The 5359-nt window shown below is 38.4% G+C and overlaps 1 long non-coding RNA gene across 1 annotated transcript; it reads right to left on the minus strand.

The window, feature by feature from the left end:
- Positions 1-3197: 3197 nt before the first annotated feature.
- Positions 3198-4969, minus strand: LOC117635045. The gene is made up of 3 exons (XR_004586849.1): positions 4899-4969; positions 4729-4829; positions 3198-3843 (listed from the first exon to the last, which is right to left on the minus strand). It is a non-coding gene; the product is annotated as an uncharacterized LOC117635045 (long non-coding RNA).
- Positions 4970-5359: the final 390 nt, after the last annotated feature.

Here is a 5359-nt window from a genome sequence, read left to right on the forward strand (position 1 = left end):
CAGCAGAGGGAGCTGCAGGGACATCACTGAATGAAAATAATTCCAAAACGAAAGTTATTACTCAAAATTAAGATTCCATCCACACTGATAAAGGAAAAGAGCATTACAGACAAAATTAAACCACATGGTTTTCACATATTTAATCCCCATTACTATGGTAAGTGTCTCTTTTGGATAGGCCAATAATCATTTTTATGGAGAACGAAGAATCACTATAGGTGATTTTGTGGAGAAGAACATAGGGTGCTTATTCCAAGAATCGTTCAAAATCACTTAAATGAATATATGGAGAAGCATGTGTGAGGTGCTCATGATTACTTCCAAACAGACTCTAGTTGTTTAGTCTTCACACACTTTTTTATTTTATTTTGATAACTGTCTTCATACACTAATTTTAGTTGCTCAATTGAGTTGATACTTAGGAATTCAATGGTATCATTGCCCATAATTCTTATAGTGCGACATGTAAAGAATGATACGAACCCTAGCAGGGTTGGCTGTTATATTGGCTGATGCTGCCTGTTTAGACCCTTTTTCAACTATTTAATTTTCTAAGCATCACGGTGTAAAACTATGAAGTTAACTTTATGTGTCAGTTAAACTATTTGTTGGCATGTAAATCTGTCTCTGAAGGTACAGTTCCCCTTGATGCATACATGATGGACTTTGTCCTCTCCGAGAGGGGAGATGGTGGAATTTTTTTACAGTAAAAATGGCATGGACTACCGCATTCCAGTAGTTGGAGGAGTTACGAAGGTGTTACGAAGGTGTCACGAATGCACATTCCGTTCTGCGTATTTCTGTAATTAAGTATTTGTATTTGTAGTGGGAGTTTCTTTCAAGATTGAAAATCCTCTGGCAGGTTTTTTGTTTTTTTTGTTTTTTTTTTTTGTTTTGGGGGGCGGGGGGTGGTGGTGTTGTGGAGGATTTTCAATCTTGACAGAAACTCCCACTACAAATACAAATACTTACTTGCAGAAATACGCAGAGGATTGTCAATAAATCATTCCTTACTTTCCTTGTTGACCAAAAAAGCTACACATAGAAAGTGTTTTTTTTTAATGTGTTCTCTATGTTTTACTAGTCATTATCTCCCCGATATGATTTCATGATGCTACAGTGCTATTAAGTTTTTTAGTCTTTTCTATTTTCGTTGGTTTTTAATGTGTTGTAGTGCTGTGCTTTTTCATCTTTTTTATTTTCGTTGGTTTCCTACAGTGCTGTTAAGTTTTTACAGAGTGCCCGATAATGTTTTGAATGTAACTAAGTAAAGTGAGTAAAATTTAATGTAACATAAAATATTGTTTTTTTAAAATAATAAAAAACAGGGATTTGGGGCGGGTTTAGGAGACAACTCCCGACGGGGATGGGGATTATCCGAAAATTCTTATCGAGGAAAGAGCGGGGGCGGGGATGGGGAACAAGAAAGTGGACGGTATTACGATACCGAGCCCCGAACCAGCTCGTTGCCATCTCTAGTACCTGTATATTAAAGATCAAATCAAAATTTCTCTCATCATCCTCTTCCTTATGGTCAACTAGGCAAAGTATTTACTTTATCGGCATTTGATGGACATACCTCTGTTCTAATATTAGCCTTTGTAGGTGATTTTGGAGAAGGCTGCAAGAAATGACAATCTTGACATTGACAAAAAGTAGTTACCTGTTCACTCTGTGCTTAATCTTCTTGATTTGTATTTCATTTATGCTCAGAAATTCGTCAAAAAAAGGGAAGCGAAGGCGTGCACAAGACCCATTAGTTGGTTGCACATTTGGAATATCAGATCTAGAAGGGTGGTAAGAATTTCAACAAGTCAGTTATGTTTTTAATCACCTAACTATGCTTCTGGCTACAGAAGTCACTACTAGATGAAAATGAACAAAATATTGGTTGTCACTCATTTGTAATTGTGCTCTCATCACTCTCATCCTCAACCGGGTGCTGGGTCTGATTATCAAGTAGCTGGTCCTCAATCATTTGTAGATTCATGGGGTCCTCAACCACTGGCAGATTCATGGGTTCCTCAAATTCAACTGCTGGCAGATCAACTGGGTCCTCATCCTCTAGAAGATCCTCAACTGGAACTGGATGGGCCTCTGCTGGCATATCATCAATCGGGTGTAAGAAAAAATCTGTGGCATTTATCCTTTCAATCATCATATTCATGACCTCCTCCCAATGCCTCTGACTGAGACCATGGGTATTCTCGTATAAAACAACATCGTGAAATTCATACCAGTAGTCGTACTCGTCTGGAACATCATATTCTAGTAACGGATTACTCTCCAACAGTAATATAGCATCCTCCAGCTCCTGGACAATTTGATGGTTTGCAACATTAATCTGTCCTATGTAATGATCCATTCCATCAAAAGTCTGTTGATTTACTCTAGCCAACCCTTATCCCCAGCCCCATTTCCTCCCCTGCTGCCCCTATTTCCCTCCTCATCATGTTGGTCCCTGTCATGATCCTATTGAAACAAAACAGCCGCATTAAATAGCATGCGTAATATTATCATATTGAAACTTTATAAAATAAAAAAGACAAGCCCATTAACTGGCAAGCAGATCTTGCTGAAATTTATAAAATAAAAGAAGACGAGCCATTAACTAGCATCCATGTGCATCAGTGAAATTTCCAAATCATGAAACTTAAGAAAATGAAGAAGACAAACCCTATTAACCTAAAATGAAGAAGACAAATCTTATTAACCAGCATACATATGCACAAATAAAATTATTGAAAGTATGCAAATCATGAAACTTTATAAAACGAAGAAGACAAACATATGCCCTGGGTCTCATAGGTTTGTCTTCTTCATTTTATAAAGTTTCATGATTTGCATACTTTCAATAATCTTGTTTGTGCGTATGTATGCTGGTAAATAGGGTGTCTTCTTCATTTTATGAAGTTTCATGATTTGCAAATTTCACTAACGCACATGTATGTTGGTTAATAGGCTCGTCTTCTATTTTATAAAATTTCAGCAGGATCTGTTTGCCAATTAATGGGCTTGTCTTTTTTATTTTATAAAGTTTCAATAGGATATTATTACGCGTGCTATTTAATGTGGCTGTCTTGTTTCAACAGGATCATGACAAGAGCCAATATGATGAGGAGGTAAAATAGGGGCAACGAGGGAGGAGATGGGGCTGGGGATCAAGGGTTGGTTAGAGTAAATCGACAGACTCCTGATGGAATGGATCATTACATAGGACAGATTAATATTGCAAACCATCAAAGTGTCTAAGAGCTGGAGGATGCTATTACTGTTGCTAAAAGGTAATCCATTACTAGAGCATGATGTTCTAGACGACTACGACTACTGGTATGAATTTCATAATATTGTTTTATATGAGAATACTCATGGTGTCAATCAGAGGCCTTGGGAGGAGGTCATGAGTATGATGATTGAAAGCATAGACGCCATATATTTTTACTTGCACCGGATTGATGATCTGCCAGTAGAAGCCCATCCAATTCCATTTGAGAATCTTCCACAGGACGAGGACCTAGTGAATCCGCCAGCAGTTGAAGATGAGGACCCCATGAATCGACCAATGTTTGAGGACCCCATGGATTTGCAAGTGGTCGATGACCAGATAGTTGATAATCAGGCCCAGCACCCGATTGAGGATGAGAGTGATGAGAGCACAATTGCATATGAGTGACAACGCATATTTTGTTCATTTTCTTCTAGTAGTGACTTCTGTAGCCAGTAGCCAGAAGCATAGTTGGGTGATTAAAAATGCCAACATTGACAGAGGTCGAACCAATTGATTAAAACTTACATCCTTGTATTCTTCCTTCCCCTTCTCTTTCTCAGGAGCAGCAGAGGGAGCTGCAGGGACAGCATTGCATGAAAATAATGCCAAAACGAAAGTTATTATTCAAAATTAAGATTCCATCTACATTGATAGAGGAAAAGAGCATTACATACAAAATTAAACCACATGGTTTTCACATATTTAATCCCCATTGCTATGGTAAGTGTCTCTTTTCAGTTGTCTGTAATCATTATTGGAGCAGACTGTCCAATTAATGCATGACCAAATGCCAATTAAACAACAATTTAAGTATGAACAACCATGTTTGTAACACTAATTTCCCAAAAGATACAGGTCCAATCAAAGTTACTATTAAGATTCCAAATACACTGACTGAGAACGTACCCAATTTCAGGCCAATTCACAATATCCTAAAAACATAACTTAGTAACACTTTACTCATTTAATCTGGTTATGATCACAAAAATACAAAACCATTCTTGAACAGCTCCTACCCACAGTCACAAGATTATTTGAATGTCCCAGATTTTGCAATATGCGTGTAAATGCACTCTCTAAATGCGGAGGCTCGGAATTCCCATGATGAAATCTCCTTTACCATAGACCAGAACATAACCCAATTCCTCATTCAGACAAATAACATCCCACAATTACAGTCAGCAGTAAACCACGGATACCGCACAAGAAGCATCAAATCCGAAGACTCCAAATTAGGCATAAAAAAAAATAAAAATAAAAAAGCAATGTGTATAAAAGCAAGGAAAGAATAAGGCAGATATGATGTTAATCAACAGGTAAACCTTTAGGCATCAAGGTTATATTTAATCCGAAAACTCCAACAGCCTAATTAAAACTGAAGCCCCAAACTAATTTCTACATAAACCCTGATATAAATTTCACAGAACAAACGTAATTTCACTAAATTGGAAAGCACATACCGGGTCGGTTGAGGAAGAGGAGGTCTATCTGAGATGACAGCGAACACCCGCTTCAAGATTCGAAGTGGTTGACGCCAAGATTTGAGATTGACAGGCTAAGACTGAGGGTATCGAAATGAGAGAGAGAGAGAGAGAGAGAGAGAGAGAGAGAGAGAGAGAGAGAGGCTGACCTGACGTGGCTAGTTGGCTGAGAGAGCTGAGCGTCGAGTCGAGAAGGAAGAAGAAATTTTCGACAAAGAACAAAGTTGTTTTCGAATTAACACCCCCTAAAACCTTTCAGGCTTTTAAAATTACACAAACACCCTCATAAGATTTCAAAACATTACACATTAAAAATTTAAAAAAAAAATTAAGTTGCTTTTAAAATTAGCTTGTTGATTAACTGGTCAAAATGTAGGATGAGGTAGCTCTAGCATTTGGTGAGTTACTTGGTGTCACGGGATGAGCGAGCGGCGCGGCGCGGCAGAAGCGAAACACACATTTCGCCACTCAAAGCACACCCGTGCTGCCCAGGATCCCTTCGGATCCCGGTCAGCCTTCTCCCACTTCATGATACTCATGACTCTCACAACTCCGCGAGAGGTTTACCTTCGGGTGTCGTCTCTTACTAGACAACACGTCACACTACTGT

The sequence above is a fragment of the Prunus dulcis genome, chromosome 7, assembly GCF_902201215.1.
Source record: "Prunus dulcis chromosome 7, ALMONDv2, whole genome shotgun sequence".
Lineage (NCBI taxonomy): Eukaryota > Viridiplantae > Streptophyta > Magnoliopsida > Rosales > Rosaceae > Prunus > Prunus dulcis.